The sequence below is a fragment of the Rattus norvegicus genome, chromosome 1 (assembly GCF_036323735.1).
Source record: "Rattus norvegicus strain BN/NHsdMcwi chromosome 1, GRCr8, whole genome shotgun sequence".
Lineage (NCBI taxonomy): Eukaryota > Metazoa > Chordata > Mammalia > Rodentia > Muridae > Rattus > Rattus norvegicus.
The window spans coordinates 262,805,929-262,828,402 of record NC_086019.1 but is presented as its reverse complement, the minus strand read 5'-3'; the positions used below and the strand labels follow the sequence as shown (position 1 = coordinate 262,828,402).

At 46.5% G+C, this 22,474-nt stretch overlaps 1 protein-coding gene across 7 annotated transcripts in view; it reads right to left on the bottom strand.

Annotated features, from left to right (window-relative positions):
• The window catches only part of Rbm20 (RNA binding motif protein 20), a 241,241-nt gene that overhangs the window by 84,149 nt on the left and 134,618 nt on the right, over nucleotides 1-22,474 (bottom strand). The window contains exons 1-2 of one of the 7 annotated variants that reach the window (XM_039080742.2): nucleotides 8,261-9,844; nucleotides 4,378-4,481 (exon numbers count right to left, since the gene is read on the bottom strand). The gene's annotated coding sequence lies outside the window, so the exon portion shown is untranslated. 7 annotated transcript variants of the gene reach the window in all.

The following is a 22,474-nucleotide window of genomic DNA, read 5'->3' as shown; positions in this document are numbered from 1 at the left end:
AGAAAGTAAAAGGGGGAAACCACCTTTACGGTAATGCTCTCAGAAATCGGGTCAGGGTATGCAGCACAGAGGGAGGTTTCAGAATGACGGGTTACAAGGATGCTCCTTCTAACAATCTGGTCCTGTGCAGGCTACGGGCTCAGACTTCTATATAAACGCCATAGGTTTGAGAAGCGAGAAGGAGCCTCAGAGATCACCTTGTGGTCACAACCCACTTGCCCAACGGAGGGAGGAAAGCAAAAGCCAGGGAAGGTGATGAAATACAGAGTCTAGTCAACCCGACCTCAGTCGGACTCCTAAAGAGAGCAGAGCTGGAGACTGGAGCTGGTGTGGCAGTGAGAGTGGGACGCTGCCACACCATCCCTCAGCAAGGCAGTCTCCTCCTTCTTGGAGACAGGGCTGGGGCACACTCTCTTCACAAACAATGGTGCTGCTGGGTCATCATTGGCTAGGCCTCTGTGACTAATTTCAAGATTACTGGGCCAATGCTGCTAACCCGTGTCTGGGCCTTTGCCACAATATTACCATAGGGTGATTCATATCACCGAGGCAGCTCTCGAGATGATTCACGGCGTTCGATGATAATCCTGCTTTCTCTCCTTTGTTCTGTGCTCTTCACTTGGTGGGTTAATAAGAGTCACCCACTGCTGCAACACACACGTGCCCACATACACACAAAGGCACACATTCACACACAGACACACACGTGCACATGTACACACACAGGCACACATTCACACACAGACACACATGTACACATGCACACACAAACACATACGCACATGCACAGACACACACATACACACCACACACACACAGGCACATAGACACACACAGGCACACATTCACACACAGACACACATGTACACATGCACACACAAACACATACGCACATGCACAGACCAGACACACACATACACACCACACACACACACATGCACACATACACACACAGGCACACATTCACACACAGACACACATGTACATATGCACACACAATCACATATGCACATGCACAGACACACACATACACACCACACACACACAGGCACATAGACACACACAGAGACACATGTACACATAGACAGACATACGCATATGCACAGACAGACCACACACACACACACTCAATCTCCAGAAGAACCGTATGGGTAGTGAGGTCAAATGTGATCATTTCCAGTTCACACTAAGAAAACTTTAGGTCAGGCATAGTGGTGTGCACTTAGGCAGAAGAACTGAGAGTTTGGGAACAATCTTGGCCACACAGTGAGACTTTATCTTAACACAGACAGACAAAAAAAAAAAAAGAAACACAAGACCAGGGAAGACATGGTGAGTCACCTGGGGTCATCCACAGAATAGAGGATTTTTAGCGGTGGGCCAATGTATTCTGTCTACACAGTCACTAAAGGAAGCATCTAAGCTTTATTTTCAGCCCTACTTCCCTGTGTGACTTTGGTCTCCTGTGCCCTGCACCACTCTTATCTGACAGTGCAAGTCTCACAAAGGGGACCCAGTGGTTTTCTAACTGACAGGGGTTTTCTCTAACTGACACTGCCTTTCCTCTCAGGGCGAGCAGAGCTCGGGGTGTGCACCAGGGATACATGATAAATCCTCGCATGCAGAGACAGCAGCATACATTCCCCAGAGCCTCACCATGCTTCCGCGGAGGTCCAGCCTCTTAACATGGTGACATGACAGACAGGGCACCATCTCCAACACATTCATAACTATCCTGGGACTGCATGTGTCTACAAGGCTGAGTTCCACATGCCTGGAAGTACGGGTTAAGTTTGGCCAGTGTCACCACTAAGAATGGTATACTCACTATTTCTTTTCTTTTTTTCTTTCTCCCAGACCTACCATTCTCTTTCTTAGGGCTTTAAGTGCTGGGGACATGCGGAAGACATGTGTCTGATATGAGCTGAATCTCCCAGCTACTCATGATTCTTTCCTTTAAAATACTTTTTAAAGCACCTCTCAGTACTAGAGGTAAAGGCGTGTGCTGCTATGCCTAGCTTATAATTTAAAATTACCATATTAGAGAAAGAGATTTATTTAGTATTCATGTTTGTTGTGAATTTTAAAAATATAAAAGCTGGGTGGTGGTGGCACATCCTTTAATACCAGCGCTTGGGAGGCAGAGGTAGGTGGATCTCTGAGTTCAAGGCCAGTCTGGTCTACATAGCAAGTTCCTGCGACAGCTAGGTCTACACAGAGAAACACCCTGTCTAGAGAAACCAAGAACCAGTGTGTGTGTGTGTGTGTGTGTGTGTGTGTGTGTGTGTGTGTGTGTGTGTGTGTAGCAGGAGTCTAAAAATCTCATCACCAATCCCCACGACCTCAAATGAATGAAGGATGCTATTGTAGTCATTTTTACTCAGAGCTATAGGTGAACAAAGCCAGCCTGGGCAGCACACACATGCTGTCATAGAAGATGAAGGGTCTGAGTCAGACTGGGCTACACACTGAGACCCTGTCTAATTCCCCAGTGTACAGTGATAGCCCTTCAAGATACTGCCCAGACCCGTCCTACTCTTCTTTCTCCCGAGACAATTACAGGTGGCTTGTATGTCTCCCTGTCTATTCTTGTATCCATCTATGAATAAAAATACAAACATGAACCTCTTTTACATGTATGTAGGATTAGTTGCAACAAAATTTCTCCACAACACACACACACACACACACACACACACACAGAGAGAGAGAGAGAGAGAAAGACAGAGACAGAGAGAGACACAGACATAGACATATACACAGACACACACACACAGAAATACACACAGAGAGACACACAGAGACACAGACACACACACACAGAGAGACACACAGAGACACAGACACACACACACACAGAGACACACACACAGAAACACACACAGAGACACAGACACAGACACAGACACAGACACAGACACACACACACACACACACACACACACACACACACACACACACACACCCCTACCTGCCCAAGTTTCTTTCAGAACTGAACACAGCCATGCTGGAGTGAAAACTTAGTAAGAAACATCAGAAGGCCCCAAGCTGATCCTAAAACCAAGATTTACACCCTATGGGTCTCTGGGCTCTCTCTGTGGGACTGTGGGTCAGCCCGATTTCCTGGGTCTCAGAGCTTGTGTTTTTAATAAGAAAGATGGATGAAAGGAAAGGACCTCTGAGGTCCCGCCCACCTTTGAAATCTGACAACTGTGAGGTTCAGTTTCCTCATCTGTCACACACAGACATGGATGCCTGCCCTGCCTGCTGCTGCATGGACTGACTAGAGATCAAAGTGGCCGTAGGTGCTTTGATAAGTGTACGGTCATCCTAACCACACCAGCATTCTCACAAACCGGCTGTCACTAAGATCCTGGGAATATTTCTTTTTTTTTTTTTTCTTTTTTTCGGAGCTGGGGACCGAACCCAGGGCCTTGCGCTTGCTAGGCAAGCGCTCTACCACTGAGCTAAATCCCCAACCCCCCTGGGAATATTTCTAAAGAAACTATTGTAACATAAGTGTGCACAGGACTTGGATTGGATGACTGTGTGGCAGGCCAGGATGTATGAAATAATTTAATTTTCTTTGGCACTATTATCTGGGACAAGCTGTTCAGCACAGAGGTCCCCTTAGCTCTATCGGAAGATTTAGTGAGCAAATTCTCGAGTGTTTTCTTCTATACTCCTCTCCTCTGTGAGGACCAGTCCAGCCTGCTCTGGACTTCCAGACAGAAATGAGACGGGACCATTCAGGGCTGGAATTGCTTTGTCAGATATGTAGGTTTTTCCGGCAGAATTACACTTGTTTTATGAAGATTAACAACAATCTAAGAAACTGGTTTGACCTCAGGACTAGGGAATGTTTCCCAGTTTTCTCAGAACCCTGAGATACAGTGATCCCTCGGCTGAGGCACTTTGCTGGAGGGCAGCAGAGACGCAGGGGAGGAAAACCACCTTCTTGGCTCTATACTGTAAGGCTCCAGTGCACTTCCCTAAGAAGGGGAACCGTTCGTGTTTATATGTAAATATGAGAGAAGTGTCAGGGGTTCTAGGCAATGCTGCTCCAGTAGAACTGCTGTGCACAGAGGTGTCTATGCCTTTGTGTGTTCTGCTCCGTATGCCTGTACCATGTCTGCTGCAGAAGCAATGAATGCCCACGGGACACCTTGTCCAGGCAGCCTTCTCTCCATCCACCCAGCATGCTCAGGAGGCCACCACTCTCCACTGCTCCACCACCCTCTCACATAACTGAACTCTAAACCAGTTGCCTGGCTTCCCCAACACCCCACGGTCATTTGAAAGCAGATATAACGTGACCCAGTGCAGGTCATGGCCCTGGCGACAGGTAGAAATGTAGAACACCTAACATGTCTTTACCGTGGACATACTGTTCCTCGTGAGTTGTCGATCACTTTCTCAATCAGCTTTCCTGACCAAATGGCTCGTGTGAGTGTTGATATAACGCTGGGAAAGGCGAGTCTCTGAAGAGAATTTAGATTAGATTCAGTCTTTGAACAGTTAGAATTACATAAAGGCCACCAAGCACACCGAGGAGAGAAGTGTAAAACAGTCAACACACAGATCCGTTGTCACATTTCATTAAATCTGAAAAAAAAAATGCCACTCTGGCGTGTGATCTGAGGAGATGTGTGTAATCTACACGAGGGACATGAAGTGTGGACACAGGAAGGGTCCCCATGTTCTCTGGGTGTTCTTTTTCAGGGGCTGGAACTTTCTGTGTAAACGTACAAGATAGTTATGATGTTCAAGCCCATTTTAAAGTAAAAGAAAAATCTAGGCTTGAGAACTCTCAAACGAGCTCATCTTTTCCTAGAACTACCTAACCCAAAAACTTGAACGGATGAACTTAAGGCTAAGGACCAGGCAGGGATCTGTACAGAACTGAAGAAGTAGAGGCAGACTAATGAAGGGCAATGTTTGGGTTATAAATAGACTCCCTACCATACATGTTCTGGCTCTAAGAAGTTATGTGCTTTTTTCGTTGTGTTGTTTTTGGGGCAGGGTGTTTCTACCTAGTCCCAGCTGTCCTGGAACTCACGCTGTAGACAAGGATGGCCTTGAATTCACAGAAATCTGCCTGCCTCTGTCTCCCAAGGGCTGTGATCCAAGGTGTGCACTGCCTGGCTGTTAACTAATGACCTCACCGAGGTCACTCTTCCTGCTGCTGGAGATCTGCATCGGCTGTACAATGAGAAGACGAGAGGGTTAGATGAGACACCTTGTCTCTCTGTGCCTTCTGGGTTTAGGATGTTATCTTCTGTACGCGGTCATTTATGACCCCTGTAATATGAAAACGACCTTGGTACTCTGAATGTCAGGACAGAGACTTCGGTGCCAGCGCCTGCTGTTCCCTTATTCCAGGTAGCTTCAGGAAACAAACGCTTATGTCCGTGTAAGTATACGGCTGTAAAGGGACAAGGGGACATAACAGCCGTGATTCTCCAACTCTGCAGAGACCAGAACTTGGAATACAGACTCTGAGGGGCTGGGTTCTCTGTGCCTGGCTTCGGACTCAGGCCTGGGAATGAGCGTCTGTGCCAAGCCCAGGTGAGTGACAGCAATGAGCATCCTGAGCTAGGACATCTTAAGGGACGCCTTTTAATCCTAGGAATATGGTAACCAGTGGGGAATTCAGGAACACCTCCACCTTTATTTAACGAGCCACTTCCACCTATTACAAGTCCAGCCCGCCTAGAGGGGGTTTTCCTTTTACAAGTTTCAGACTGCAAAAGTAATCAAGGGGTCAGATGCAGTTACTTTTCTAAAAAAAAAAAAAAACTCCTTTTGTGAGACTCAGTCAAATTTGTCAGCCTCCAGCTTCTAGAGTGAAAACACTCAAGGTTCAGAAAACCTGAAGTGATTTTTGTTGAATGATCAGCATTGTGGCACAGGAGAAAAAAAAAAACCATAGATCCATTTACTGAGTGCCCAGAGCAGAGACTGGCCTCTTTGGGTGAACATCATAAATATTATATATATTTTTTAAAGTCCAATTTCATATGCACCCTTGAGGGCCCAGTCTGAAAAACCAAGCATACAAACCAGGCATGACGGCAAAGGCCTGTGATCCCAGCTCTCAGGAGGCTGAGGCTGAAGGAACATGAGTTCGAGACCAGCCTGGACTAAATTCAGAACCACAGGCTTAGCTTAAGATGTAGGATGAGACCTTGCCTCAGAAGACAAAACAATAAGGAGGGACTTGCTAATATTGTCATGTCTTAAGATCTGAAACTTGGTGGCACTTTTGGAATCATAATATACAACACTTAGGTCTCACCTCCAAAGGTCTTGAGGCCCAGCACTGGGGTATTAATATTAATATCAATATTAATATTAACAGCCACCCAGGGAAACTACATGAAGCAAAGGCCCAAGGAGAGGTACTTTAAAGAAATCTTTCACATTCTAGAATCTTGCAAACCTCCAGCTGCACACAGGGCACAGTGGGGACAGGAACAAATGTCTTGGCTTGATGTCTCTAAGGACTCGGATCTCAGCACAGCAGGCTGTCCATTGTGAAGTACCAGGTGTGTGTCAGGAAAGTAGCTTAATGCCTTTAGATTCTTTCGTTTTCCTTTAGATCCTTTAGACTCAGAGAGAACATGAGGTCCGAAGCTGAGTCATAAACTATAACTATGTATCGAGAATGTATATGTTTCCCGAAGCCAATGAGAGCTTGTGCCTCAGCGGACTGCTCTGAATATCGCACACAAAACCCGGGTGCCTTCCAAGGCTCAGAACAGTAAACCTGGGTCAAGTTCTGGTGCCTGTCAGCCCCTATCTCTTTAGACAGAGCTGTGGCCGCACAGATCGAAAGCCAAGTAGCAACCGTGAGAGGGACAGGCCCATCTATGTCACATTTGCAGGAGTCGCTCACGCTATTTTCTCAGAACACCACAAACTAAAACCTGTGGTCTAAGATCCAAGCAGATTGAAAACTGCCTTGGCTGAGCCCATGGAGGCTAAAATCCGAAGACTGGTTTTCCACCCCCCTTGAAACTACCTCCAGCTCGGCCCTCCACCCCATGCATTGCTAATTAGGAGAGGCCCACGCTTGACATGCACACAGCGGTCTATGGTGAAATTGATTATTCTATTACTACGGAAAGTAAGGAAGTCATTTCGTTCAAAATATCAAATTCCACAAAATCATACAGGACAGCTGTTGGTGTGTGGGTGGGGAGAGGGGCGGGTGTGTGAAAGTATCAGTTCTCCTCATATCTTTGCAAAAAAAAAAATGGAATGAGAGTAAGAAGGTGGGGGGAAGAAAACAGGAGCCTAATGCACAATGCACTTAAGGCAGAAACCAACAGTGAAGCTAAATAATAGATTTTTTTTTAAAGGTTCAAAAACAAAAACCCCATAATGCACCATGCATGGCTCCTGCCGTTTTATGAGAGTGGACCTGCTGCCCCACACTTTCAAGCCGAAAGTCAGTATTCTCCCATCCGGGTACTGAAGCTACTTTTAATTACATCAGTTACAGAATAAGGTGAGTCATGGCCGGTTGTGTTGGAGCCTAGCAGATCATCAGACCCATGTCCAAATATGTCCTGGAACCTCACTGCTGACGTGGGAGCACCCACTTGTTTATTTGGAGAGTTTTAATACTGTTTTCCTTTAAATTTTTAACTTTCCTTGAGGACCACTAAAATTCCTATTAGGGCCAACTTCAGGTTAGTCAAAAGCAACTAACTGATAAGAAGGAGGTCTCTTGGTGTAATTTTCCCCGGCTTCTAACTGTTACCATGGCATTCCCTTCCCCAGTCAGAATGGATCCGAGCCTGCGCTCGACCGATCCGGAACATTTAAAACTCTACGTTCACATTCCATGGCTGGAAAACGCCGTCCATAAACCCGGGGCACCGCAACCTGAAGAGATTCCCCGGCGTTCCCAGGGTTTCGGGGTTCTGAGCGCGTCCACTTTCAGTCTCTCAGACCTGAACGCAATCTGATTCCAGTGGCTACATCTAGACTTACTGACATCAGGATCACTGATTTCACTGGGGTCATGGGATGCTGCTTTAGGTCACATGTTAAACTGCCCTTGGGAATAATTTATTAAAATTCTTTTAAACCAGAGGGGGTGGAGATACCAACAAACCGCACACTCATACACAGACGCTTAGCGCCCATGACGTGGTCCTAAAACGCGCCGCCGGAACTAGAGGATAAAACAAAACCCCCAGGCGGCCCCCCTTGCCTTAGGGACAGGTAAAGTGATGTCATGCAACCTTACCTTTCAGAAGCAGACCAGGGCGCCTGGCACGAAGGGCTGCTGACCTGCGGCCACCGAAGCTAGGAGTCATTTTGGGTGTCGCACATGTACCGCCCTAGAAAATTCCAACAACATTCTACCGGCTTTCTGCGTGCCAATCATGACAAGCCTCCATCCACTCGAGTGCTCAGGAGTCTGGGAAGGGGCAGAATTGGGGGTGGGGGTGGGGGATATGAGCGAGCGAACCAGCGAAAGAGAAAGAGCGTCCCGGGCACTGCCCACCGTCTGCAAGGAGAGTCACATGCCGCTGAGAAGCCATTCCTACTGCATTACACATGCTGAGTGTAAATGGCAAACAATATCAGTCTACGTTCATGCCTCGTGTTCTCAGCCTCTTCGCATAGCAACACCCAGGCCAGCTCCGTGCAGCGGTCTCCTGAGACTGCGTCTGAAGGAGGTGGTCTTAGGCTAATCCTGCCCTGCATTTTTAAGAAAATTCCAAAGCCTCTGGGCCTTGTTCACATCCCGTTTTCCATCGCTGTCACTGCCGTGGCCGGTGACGACTCCTTTTGTTCTCTTTGTCTACTTTTATAAGTTCTAGATTCACACTGGTGACAGTTTGGCCCTCTCACAAGGACCAACAACCCTGCATGCTCTGGGCTGCTAAGTTCTGTGGAACTGGATAGGACACTGAGACCCGCTACTTCCTGTGTGCTAGTAACTCAAGGACCTCCAGCAGGGAAAATGGGTTCTCCATTGCCCGTTCCTACAAAGATGCCAGACACACATTTTGTTTGTCAGAACTGGGAGCAAAAGTGGCAAGTGGCGTCCACTGGGGCAGAGACCAGGGATGTGCAAGTATGAACAGTGCTGGTGCTGAGGAGACTAAGGTCTCTGAAAACTTCCGTGCAGAAGATACAACTCACCCCCCCAAAGCTCCCGAAGGCCCTCCCGGGAAGACGGCAGTAAGACCCACATGACAGCCAGAGGGCTGCTCTTCCCTCCCTGCGATTTAATTACCCCTAAGCCTGCTCTGCTTTCCAGAAACCAGTTTCTCTTGCCAATTTTAATTTCTCCTTCAAAAAGCTCACATTTAAACCGTCGAACCAAACTACACTTCTGAGTGACTTGTGGAATCAGAACCTGCTGCTGTACTGTCAGGTGAGATAAAGCCAGCATTCCAGTTGGCCTGCCGTCCAGCCGTGTGATCCAGCATCCATTCACTATAATCCCCTTCCAAAGCGAGCAGCGGAAAACGCTTTCTTAGATCAAAACCTCTCAGAGAGCTCACACATGGTGGGCGTTGACTGACTCTCATTTTCTTAGACCCTTGGTGGGGGGTAATGAGGAAGATAGTCTCCTGTCTTTACTAACCCTGGGGGCGTCGACAACAGGGGTTTACCCTGCTGCCAGGAGTGGATTGGACCCACCTGGTGATACTTCAAAGGCTGACAAAAATGAAGTAAAAGCCAGCCCTATGTATCTGGACAGCTTGTACCCAGCTGCACACCAGAACCCCTACCACCACCACTCCTCCCCACTCACTGACCACCTGCTACCTTTGAGCTCCCCGGAGAGCCTGGGAGAACCTCTTTCCAGGATAGCCCCAGCTCATGGACTGCCCCAGGCCTGCGTATCTCTCAGCCCCAGATACCTAAGGACACCAGTCCCAGACCCTGACCCCCGAGCACCGGCCACATCTTTGCATCTTGGCTCAGGACTCAGGTCCTTTACTGACTTAGGTTTACCAAAGCATAAGACTCAGAATGATGACCTCACACTTCCTCCTTCCCACCTTCCCTGGGGTTCTCACAAGAAAGTATGCCACACTATTCATGTCCTTGAGCAGGAGGCTTTGTCCTCCCTCTGTCATTAAGGAGACTTTTCAGAGAAGTCACTGGAGCTGACTAACAACAGGCCAAGGGAAGGAGGCCCCACTCCAGGATCATGAAGACGGTTCATCCCAGGACAGTGCTGTATCTGCTACAGTGAGTGCCACATTGTGATACTTAATGTGACCTTGACACAATGTAGATATCAAAGGCTGTCCTGACCTATGTCCTGGAGTGTGAGTCCTAGGAGAGGAAATTTCACAGTTTCAAAGAGTTTTCCTATTGTATGGTCCAGGTAGCGTCACAAACTGAAATTCAGCCAACGTGACATTGAGTAACAGTGCTGTGCCATTCAAAGAGGAGAGAAGAGTGGAGAATATGGAAGATGGATATGCAAAGACACCATGCTTCTGACTTCATATATTCCCTCTTGCTGTGTCTTAGGAAACTAGGGCCACTCTTGACATTAAGCAAGTGCTTTACCACGACCTACATCCCTGGCCATCTGCCCCAAATAAATAGTGCTACTCACTAGGACATTATGGGTCTCTCTAGCTGCCATGATAGAAGGGGATAATTTCACCTTCAGCCCTGGGGCCATGTCCTGCAGTGGACGCTTTAGCAATCCTTGGTGAGTGGGAGAGAGCATTGAATGCACCAGTGTAACAAAGAACAAAGCTGATAGAGACCTATCACAGCTGTAGCCATTAGATGCAGCAAGCTGAGGACCAGCAAGGATAATTATACATTGTTATCGTATGATGTAAGATAAAGGCTCGGCTGCTCTCATCACCTACTTGCTGCCAGTCCTCCAGCAAGTTTCCAAGGTCCTGCTGTTCAAGACACACGAGTGTAACATCCACAGGAATTTCAGGACACAATGTAGATATTTAAATGTGTCCTAAGGGTTAGAGGGTAGCTCAGTTGTTAAGAGCTCTGGCTGCTCTTCCAGAGGACCCAAGTTAAATTCCCAGAACCTACATGGTAGCTCAAACCGGTGTGTAATCCAGCTCCAAGGGGTTTGACACCCTAGCACAGACGTGCGTGTAAGCAAAACACCGGACACATGCACATGAAATAAAAACAAATAAGTCATTTTAAATGTGTGATTATCTAATCTATTTTCACATAAAAAGGCCATCATAGTGTGTGTGTGTGTGTGTGTGTGTGTGTGTGTGTGTTGGGATGATTCCTTTTTCTTTCTCCCATTAAAAAACTTCTACATTTCCTTAATAAATACATTTTTAATTAAAAATATTTTCCAACACAAGTGGCATAGTTCGGCCACTACTACTCCATCCCATCTGGCTAACGGAGCCTTCAAATGAGTCCCTGGAGGAAGTGTTTGAATTCCTAACAGGCGCTCCCTAAGAAGTACATGCTACAAATGAAGGACAAGTCATGTGTAGAAGTAAGTGTCCAAGTGAGACACTGGGATGCCGGGCTTCACCTGAAGGGCAGTCTCAGCACATGGTTCAGACGCTTCTCACACTGGTGATCTAGAAAGGCTCTCCACAAAAGGAGGCAGATGATGGCAGCATGTTATTACAACCTCAGACATCTCCACCAGGGTCAAGGCCATCAATGTCTCCGTATATCTGAGCTTGACATCTGTAGCCTCTACACTGTCCCCTCCTGCTCCCACACCTCGAAGAACTGTTGTCACCACTGCCCTGGGTTCTTCTCAATAGTCACCTAGGACAAGAGGGGGAAGCTGGGGTAACAGTTCATGCAGACTTGGCTATGGGCTCCAGTTTGACAATTTGATCCTCTTGTTTAAGGTAACTGTTAGGGCGGTGCTAGGTAAGTGTGGTTTTCTTCTGATTATGCAAGTGCAAGGAGAATAGTAACCAAAGACGAATCCAGGCCAGCCCAGGATTACAGGATCTGGAGCTGGGCCTCCTCTAATCTTCAGCACACGAAGCCAGGATTGGCTCCCTTGTCTGTTTTCTCTTGGGAAGCCTGTTGAAGCAGAATCCCCTTCTGTGTGCAGGGCTGAAGTGTGCCATGGCCCTCCCCACTCCCCCGCTGCCAGAAAAAGCCAGGAGCCACCAGAATAACCCGACTGTTGTCTAAGAAGTACAGTAGCTCCTCTCCTCTCTCCCGAATCTGTTTCTTGGCTGCCATTCCTCCTCTCTCTCTCTCTTTCCCTTTTCTTCCTTAACTCTTTCTACACAAAGTGGTAATTAGAGGTTAAGCCATTTTCAAACACCAGCCCCTCTTGAAAAGCCAGAGAGTTGGTGGCATTGTCTTTATCAATGTGCAGCAGAGCTATTCCTGCAAAAGATAAAACGTCTCAGGCCTGGGGGGGAGCAGCAAGTAGAAGACAAAGTGACCTTGAGAGAGCTGTGGCGGAGATCAGGTATGCAAGGGAAAACAAACTCTGGATTTCTTCCCAGGATGCACAGCTGGGCCCCTAGAGTGGCTGTGTCTGTATCCTGTGCAGACAAGGGCCTGCCACAGCCCAGTAGTTGGGGAGACCAAAGCGGTGAGTCACACGATGTGGGCCCAAGCCCATCCTAGGAAAGGAAACGGGTTCTTTGTTGCACAGGGCTTTCAATTCCCATCTAGCCAAGTTCTATTCCTCTGCAGGTTCTCCAGGGACCCAGGGAACAGAAGCAGGAAGCGTCATTACATCTTGTAGGTTTGCTCTTTAAGAGAGGAATGTAACACCCAAATGCACCTTGGGATTGCAACCTTGTACAAGCTGTCCTTGCTACTGGAGCTTCACTGACTGGTAAAATATCTACTAGCCACACAGATACTTTTCTGTTGATGTCATTAATATTAAATAAAATTTTAATCTCAGGGGCTGGGGAGATGCTCTGCGGGTATAGTTCTGGCTGTGCTAACATGAGATCCTGAGTTCTGATCCCAGGATTCCGATAAAAGCCAGATGTGGAAGCGCATACCATGCTGAAATACAGAAACAGTGAACCTCTGGGGTTCATGGGCCACTAGTCCATTTAACCAGTGAGTTCCAGGTTTAATGAAAGATCCCGTCTCAAAAGAGAGTGAAGATCAATAGAAGCTTTTGTCCATTGACCTCCAGCCTTCCCACATGTGTGCATAGGTACCTGTAGCTGCAAATACACACTATCAACTCTGTTTCTCTCTGACTAGCCACACTACAGGCACTCAGCAGCCAAGTGTGACTGCAACGGACAGTGGGATGGAAAACTTCCAGCACTCAGAGAACTTGATGAGACAGAACTTCTTAGGATTGTCCTGTGTCTGACCCTAATCACCTCAGGCCTCTGTGCTACTGTCACCTCAGAGAAGCAAACCAGCTCTTGGAAATAAAACAGGATGTATGGCTGCCTTCTGTCCCCTTTCCTTAGAATACCTTTATCAGTCAGGCTGGAGAGATGGCTCAGTGGTTAAGAGCACTGACTGCTCTTCCAGAGGTCCTGAGTTCAAACCCCAGCAACCACATGGTGGCTCACAACCATCTGTAATGACATCTGATGGCCTTTTCTGGTGTGTCTGGAGACAGCCACAGTGTATATATCATATATATGATAAATAAAGTCTTTTAAAAAAAGAATACTTTTATCAGAAAGAAGTTATCTTTTTTATTTTATCTTGTTCTTGAATACCATTAGAATACAAGAACCCCAGAGCAGGCTTCTTGCTGTCTTTCTGACTGTTCAGTGTGCTCAGAGCAGGACCTGGCACGTGTACACTCATATAGATGTATGTACGAGACTAAGTAACAACAGGCTGGGCAACTGGCTCGGCGGGGAAAAGCACTTTCTGCTAAACCTGATGACCAGAGTTCAAAAACCCTGGGATGTACAAGGAAGAAGAAAACCAATTCTTGAAATCACCCTTTGATTTCCACACATGTGCCGTGACTCATACACATGCAAATACATGTGTGCACACACAAATAATGAATGAATCAAACAAGTAGTAAATGAATAAAATAAGAAATGAGTCCAAAGTTGAAAGAAAATAGGGGTAAATGAGAGCTGAGTTGTAGCTCAGCTGGTAGAGTGCTTGCCCAGCATACAAAGCCCTGGATTTGACCTATGGCACCACACCAATTGTATGTGGTGATACACACCTTTAAGCCCAGAGCTCGAGAAATGGAGGCAGGAAGATGAGGAGTTCAAGCTCATCTTAAGCCACATAGGTAGCAAGTTCAAGGTCAGCTACATGGATTCTGTCTCATTCAAATGACAACACAAGAAATGACCAGAAGAGACAGATCAATTTTGTTGAATAAGTGTCAGTGGGGTCTCTCCATCACTCTGAGATTGACATTAGCCATGCCAGTCAGCTACCACATATCTTCCCAAGGACCAAGATAACATCTATTCATAGACCTCCTTAGAGGCATAGAAAGCTACCATGCCGAGAGTGCTGAGGCAGAAACAGAGTAGCTGAAACTGACTCTCAGTTCTCCTTAGGACCCAAGTACCTTCCCCCACCCTCACCATCAGTGAAACCCCAGCAGGTAATACTATCTTTCCTCCTTCTTTTTCAAAAGACCAAAATACTTACTAACAGGGCAGCAGACACACTGTAGCTTGGTCTCTGTTTTCTTCTATCTGTGTGTATGTAAACACGCAAATAGATGGGGTGGACCCTGGGGTGTAAGGCTGACACAGCCTGCTGTGGAGGAGTTCTGCTGGCTTCAGAGTAGCAGCTCCACTACAGTCTTACTTTAGCTGTTACCTCAGAGTAGCAGCTCCGCTACAGTCTTTAGCTGTTACCTCAGAGTAGCAGCTCTGCTACAGTCTTACTTTAGCTGTTACCTCAGAGTAGCAGCTCTGCTACAGTCTTACTTTAGCTGTTACCTCAGGGTAGCAGCTCCGCTACAGTCTTACTTTAGCTGTTACCTCAGGGTAGCAGCTCTGCTACAGTCTTACTTTAGCTGTTACTTCAGTGAAAATGTGAGTGGCTAGAGTAGGACATTGAGCAGATACAGTCTTCACAGCCAAACACCACAGCACAAGGATGTAAAAGCCGTAATGCACACCATGTGTCGCAGGGCACCAGGCTTGCATAACAAGCTGAGTAGAAAAGTCACCTTTGATTGGGATCAAAATACTCAGCCACATGATCAGAGACCCATAGGAGGGGGGGAAAAGAAGCAGCAAATAAAAAATCAAGCAAAAGCAGATGGGAGCCATGCTGTGAGCCAAACTAGGGAGACGTCCTCACAGTCAAAAAAGTTGGGGGTGGGACTAGATTCTAAAGAGCCCCAGATTTTACCAAGAAAGGGTGGACAAGTTGGAACTTCGCCAGCGCACCCTTCAGTCTGGGTTGAGGAAAGACATCTAATTCTAAGCCGTCTTTCCTTCTAAAGACCCTCCAGCCATTGTTCACTGAAGTTTTAGCTGACCCTCTTCAGCAGTGTTTTATAAGCACATGAACGCTGTTTGTGTAGGAGTTCTGCAGGGCAGCGAGCCTTGAAAGGGTCGGTGAGAACTAGCCCCCAGCGTTTTATTAACTTGAATTCCAACAGCCATTTGATGTAATTTCCAGGAAATTGGGTCTGCTCTGATGCTTGGCTCATGAATTAATCATAGAAGTTGCATCAACTCTGGCCAGAAGCAGCAGAAACAGAGGTAAGAACACTGGGCTTTTCCCCCACTTTGAGTCTTAAACACAGAAGCACAGCTGCCTCGGAAAAGAGAAGGTTGGCATCACAGCCAAGTCACTTTGCCAACCATTCTCAGGGGCGCCTTGGCACCTCAGTCTCTGTGTTGATGGCCTCTTTTGTGCTCCTTTGCAGATATGTTAAACACTCAGAGGAAAGGGCCCTATCGTGCCCAGCACTGAGCTTTCCAGAGAGAAGCCCATTGAATGCGTCTTGAATGAACAAATGATTTATGGTATATTCTCATGCCTACGACAGTTTCTCGGGTTTCTCTCCTATTGTGGAATCTGAAGGCCTGTCAGTTACAAATTCATGGTCAACATTCGGAATTCATGTGTGTACATGTGTGGCACTGAGTTTGTCTGTGTGAACATGTGCATGCAGACCCCAGGACCATCTTAGCCGCCATTCCTCAGACACCATCCTCCTTGGAGACAGGGTCTAGGCTGGATGACCAACAAGGTCCATGGGTCTGTCTATATGTACCTCCCCTGCACTGGAATGTCGACTCCAAGCTGCCGTGCCCAGCATTTTAATGTGAGTTCTTAGGATCAGTCCAGGTCTCATGCTTGCAAGGCAAGTCTTTTGCTGCCTGACTTATCTCTTCAGTTCTGACATTTGGAGTTGAAAGTTTGGAAATCTTGATCCAACACCAACTGGCTAAAGCGTGACATTTATGGGGAGGCCAGAGTCTAGACTTGCAAACCCCATGAGTGGCCCGAACTTATCTGCTGATGAACCCTAAGCCATAACGAGAAGCAGGAATCCACCGTCACAGTCACAGACACACGTTGGAGTGTTAAGGATCAGGGTAAGAGAGAAGACTCCTCTGACTAACGTGGCCTCCCTAGGCTGCATCAGAGCCGGTTCCCCTTACAGCCACTCTTGAAGAGGCTGGACCTCAGCCACCACAGAGCAGTTCAAAGCCAGAAGGGGTGGGGTGAGGTGGGGTGGGGGTGGGGGAAGCCAGCTAAGAGCAGTGTTCCTTCGATGGCCCTTTTTTCAAGGCCAAGATAAACTCACTGCCCAAGAAATGACTTAACCCTCCATAAAAGCAGCACACAGGAGGATGGACTCTTCAATTCTATTCTGCTGAGAAGCAGTCAGGGAAGACCTAGCAAACATGGCTAACCTGGAGTCCACGAGACCTCTGCAAGCAAGATACCTATGAACTAACCCAACGCATCTCTAGGTAATGACATCTGAGCACAATGTCAAAAAGTTGGGCATCCCTGAAAGTCTACACCAGATCAGTTTCTCTCACTGACCTCTTAGAACTAATACAGATCTGTGACCCTGTGTTCCCATGATCATTCTGCCTCTAAAATTTCTGACTTTCCTAAGGATGACTATAACTGTCAAACACATATGCATGATCATACACAATGGACACGGAATATCCTTTTCCTAGAAGAGCAGATGTGATGGGTCAGATTGTTTGGCCTGCAATCTCTAGTTGAAAACAACTAGCACTTGATTAACTTATAAACAGTAAAAAGTTATAGGCATGGTACAGCCTGATAGTTAGGAGACATATGGATGTGAACACAAAGAAACTAGAGCGGTATTGTGGTGGTTTAAATGAGAACAGCTTCATAGGTTCATGTTTGAATATCTGATTCCTGGCTAATGGAATTATTTAGGAAGGAACAGGGGGCGTGGCCTTGTTAGAGGAGGTGTGTCACTGGGGTTTGGCTTTGAGGTTTTGAAATACCTGCACCACTTCCAGTGCACTATTAATTATAAAAATAAATCTTTTTAAATGTATTTTATTTTATGTGGTGTGTGTGTGTGTGTGTGTGTGTGTGTGTGTGTGTGTTTGCACATGTATGTGAGTGTCCATGGAGGTCACTAGAAGGATTGGAGTTAGAAAGTCACTAGAAGGAGCTGGAGTCAGTGGCAGTTATGAGCCATCCTGCATGGATGCTGGGAACTGAACCCAGGTCTTCCCTAAGAGCAGTATGTGCTCTTAACCACTTAGCCATCTCTCCAGCCCTATAAGTAAAAATTTTAATTAAAGAGTTTGCCAAACACTAACATAAGGTTGGATTACCAAAATTATCCAGAATAAAGAAGAATAAATGTGAAAACACAGTCAAGCAAACTTAGAAAAGTTCATAGAATACAGCAAGAAGGTCCCGGGAGAAAACAGCGGAGACTGGCTATAAATGATGCCTGAGAATTTTCTAGAGAAGACACCATGAAGTCAGAAGTCCAGAGAACTCAAGCTAAAGAAGCACAGGGGTATTGCTGACATGAGAGCCTAGCGACCACAACCAAGAGAGAAGCTTAAAGGAAAACACACATTACCTTCAGGGAAACGGAAGGGTGCAAAATGAGGTTACAACATCAAAAATGCATGGCAAAGACAACTGAATATCTTCAGTGTACCAAAAGGAAGAAATGGCCAAGCGGAGTTAGTGTTGGAGGTAAGATATAGCTTAGTTAGTGCTGGAGAGACAATGTACCCCAGGGAGTGCAGGAGTTACAATGTACCCCAGGAAGTGCTGGAGTTACAATGTATCCCAGGGAGTGCTGGAGAGACAATGTACCCCAGGGAGTGCTGGAGGGACAATGTACCCCAGGGAGTGCTGGAGTTACAATGTATCCCAGGGAGTGCTGGAGTTACAATGTATCCCAGGGAGTGCTGGAGAGACAATGTACCCCAGGGAGTGCTGGAAATATGATATACTGCAGGTTGTCAGGCACTTGCCTAATCTGTACACAGTCCTGGTTCTATCCCTAGCACCACACAGACTGCAGTTAGGTAAGTAGAACTACAAAGGATTGTACTAAGTGAGGCAACCCAGACTCAGTCTCTCTCCTCTGTCGCTCCAGCTCTAATCTCAAGATGTGAATTGTGGTGATTTGAATAGGAATGGTCCCCATAGGTTCATATACTTAAATGCTTAGGGAGTGACACTACTTGTTGAAGTAGCTGTGACCTTGTTGGAGGAAATGTGTCATGGGACATGAGCTTTGGGTTTTCAGAAGTCTTCTCCCTCTCCCTCTCCCTCTCCCTCTCCCCCTCCCCCTCTCTTCTGCTAGCAGATCTGAGTGTAAAACTCTCAACTTCTCCAGCACCATGATGGTGGCCTGTGTGTCACAATGCTCCCTGCCATGATGACAATGGACTAGACTTCTGAAACTGTAAGCAAGCTCCAATTAGACTCTTTCCTTTCATGGTCATGGTGTCTCTTCCCAGCAATAGAGCACTGACTAAGATATGAGACTACAACCTGTGTAGAAAAGGGAAAGCAAAATAAAACAAGGTGGGGGGCTACAGGGAATAGCACGGTGCAAGTGATTTAAAGGGAGAAATGGGAAAGAGGAACTTTTGTTGGAGACAGGGAGGGAGGTCAAGACTGAAGGAGAAAGAAGGTAAAATACGATTAGAGGATGTTTGAAAAGCCACAAGGAATCATATTATTATTTACTTCTATTAAATTGCATATAATCTGTGTGTCTACATGTACGTACACACACACACACACACACACACACACACACACACACACACACACACACACAGTTTAAATGAAATTTACCCATCTGGTCTGACAACACTCATCCTAAAAGCCATGGACTGTATAACAAACCCCCCATCACCAAGCTTGAGAAGTCCCCCCTTTCAAGCTGTGGGCCAGGGGAGTCCAAGAGACTCCCAAAACATGATAGGCTGTTGCTGTAGCCCTTGCTTGTCTCCTGGGTGTTGAAGGTAAGTCCCTATTGGTGAAGACACCATGCACTTCAGACCCTCAGGATCTGACCTAAAAGCCTCCTCTGGGTACTAGCTTTCCCGATACCAGAAGGTGCTATGCAAGCTTCCAAGTGAGGGAAAACCCACAGTCCTACCCAGCTACGATGCCTATGAACCAAAGCAACAGCAAATATGGCGCAATAATCCACAGCAGTGGGACTCATATGTTGGTGTAACCAGTAGCTCTCTAATTAAACTTAAGACACACTCAACAGAAGGGAAATCTGGTACTGGAGACCTAGCCAACTACTTGGGGTTAGAGAGGTCAGGTCTTGGAGGAAGCCCCCTCTTTCTGCTACTTCCCTAAAGCAGCATAATCCCCAAGTACATTCTAAACATCTGTCCTTTTCCCACAGATAAGTGCGGCTCTCTGCTAGTCACGACTGCTGTGGTGAGGGATGTTGACAAGGGTGGCCGCTATGCACGGAAGTGAGGCTGGGATGTATGGGAAATCTCTAACCTTCCTAATCTTTCTATGAACTTGTAATAGCATTTAAGGGGTGACGGCGTGCTGCAGGAAAGCCTCGCTTCTCGGTGTCCCCTGTTTTGTTTTCCAGCACCCAACGGCAATAGTTTTCTATTTAAACTTTACAGGCCCTGAAGGCAAAACCCATAGATGAGTCCCTTGGACAAGTACATTATGATTATCATTATGGGGGTTGGAAATGAAGTCTGATGGAATTAAATGGTTGAACCAAAGTCACGAGGACTTCATCTAGACAGTTTGGAATACCATTCACATCTTTCTTTAAAAAAAAACACATAAATGTTTTTGTATGTGGTGTGTATGTGTTCATATGAATATAGATCTCTGCATGTGTGTGCACATGTGTGTGGTCCGAGGTTGACATCAGTCGTCCTTCTCAGTAGCTTTCCATTTTACTTATTAAGTCGGTGTCTCTCCCTGAACCTAGAGGTGTCCTATTCAGTTATATCTAGGCAAAGTCTCAAGGAACCTTTTTCCTTTGCCTCCCAAGTGCTGGGTTATGTGGGCTATCATGTCTGTCCAGCTTTTATGCACGCAATTACGTTATCCACTGAGCTATCTTTCTAGTCTCCAAGTTTTGTTTTTTAAAAGAATATTTTTAATTTGTGTGTGTGTGTGTGTGTGTGTGTGTGTGTGTGTGTGTGTGTGTGTGCGCGCGCGCGCGCGCGCATGTGTGTGTGTGTAAACTTACGTGCACCATTACATGCAGGAACCTGCAGAGGAGAAGAAACAGCATTGAGTCCTCTGGAATTGGAATTAAGACTATTGTGAGCTACCAAACTCAGGCACCAAACTCAGGTCGTCTGTCAGAGTGATAAGCACTCTAAACTTCTGAGCTCTCTCTCTCTCCTGTCCCCCAGATTTGATTTTTTACCGCCTTCACATACATACTCATATATCACAAATGCTGAAAATTGTCTTAGTTTTATAGAAAGCCCAGAGTTGACTCTGTCTCCTCTTGCTGCTAAGTGCTCTACACATATTTTTAAAGACTACCGGTAGCCGCAAATGTGTAAGTGTATAATTACCAGTGCTTTTGCAAGACTCCAATATTTATGCAGTCATGCAACACGATTCCCCAACAATGGGGATTAGTGTCAACAGGACCTACAGTCAGGCCTGAACTCGAACTTCCCAATGAGAAGTTCGCCAAAAACAATGTTGCTGCTAAAATGAGATGGGTGAGATATACCCAGAAATGGAACAGCCCGACCAGGGAACAGCATTAGCTTCCCTGAGAGAGAGGAGGTACCACGCAGTGCCTGGTAAAGGGGGAGGGGGACACATAAGTAGTAGCTCTGGTTTAAGAACTAACTCTATAAAGACTTTTTAAGAAACCAATTTTATCTTAATAGGGATGGATTTCAAGAGCAGCTTCCCCTGGCTGCCAATTTTCTGTATAATTTCTCAACAACTTCCATAAATCACAAGATTTCAACACCAAAAAACAGGAAGCCCACACTGGCTTCTGGCAAATCCCTACTTTTCTCGAGTCCTTTTCTCCCAACTGATTTTACAAACTTGAACTTGCCACTTGAACTCTTAGCTGAGGTCATTCTCTCCACACAGGTCAGCAATCTAGCGGCAGAGCTAAAAAGTTATGAAGACAAATCCCAGCTTGGGCCTTGGGGACCACAGCTTTTAGAAACGTTGCCATCTTCCTACTTCTTGGAAGACAGTATTGATGTGTAGCCCAGGCTGACCTTTGACCCAAGACCCTCCTGCTTCAACCCACTGGGAGCTGAGACTACAGGTTTACACGACCATGCCTGGAGTATTGTCCGAGTCACAGACGGCTGGTCCTACAAAATTCCGTGTGAACAGCGTGAAGTCCCACTGGTCCTTCATTTCTCAGGCCACCCTGCAAGGGGAAAACCTCGAGCTCAGTGAAGAACAGTTGCCTTCATCAAGAAACAGAAATGACAGAGGAAAGATGAGAATCGCACATAAAGAGATGAGCCTTTTTAACCGCTGCTGTGTTTGTCTATATTCCTGTCTGACCCTCTCAAGTCAGATTTAAAACCGAGTATCTTAAGACTCATTCTTCTTGGGTTGTGGAAATCGTCAGTCAGCAAGGTGCTTGCTAGGTAAACACAAAGTCCTGAGTTTCATTGCCCAGAACCTATGCCAAAGACAGCCTTGGTCTTCAAAGACAGAGAGATTTTCTTGCCGTCTGCTGTGCAGACCAGTTTTGCAGGAACATCCCATACACTTCAAAGAGTCTATACACACACACACACACACACACACACACACACACACGCTCACGCACATGCACACATGTGAGCATGCACTCACATACATCACTTATTTAAGATCAGCAACATCCTGGCTCTACTCCCTTCAGGACAGATCGGAGTGATAGAAACAATCATATAACTCAGACACAATGGAAGGGCACGCACGTCTTTATCTTTGAAGCCTGGTGGGCAAGAGGCACGGTGTCCTACATCACAAATGACAAAACTTAAGGCTTCGGGTGAAAAAACATTCCAAGGGACCTATCTTCGAATGGCCAGGTCCCAGAGAATCACCTTGACTGAAA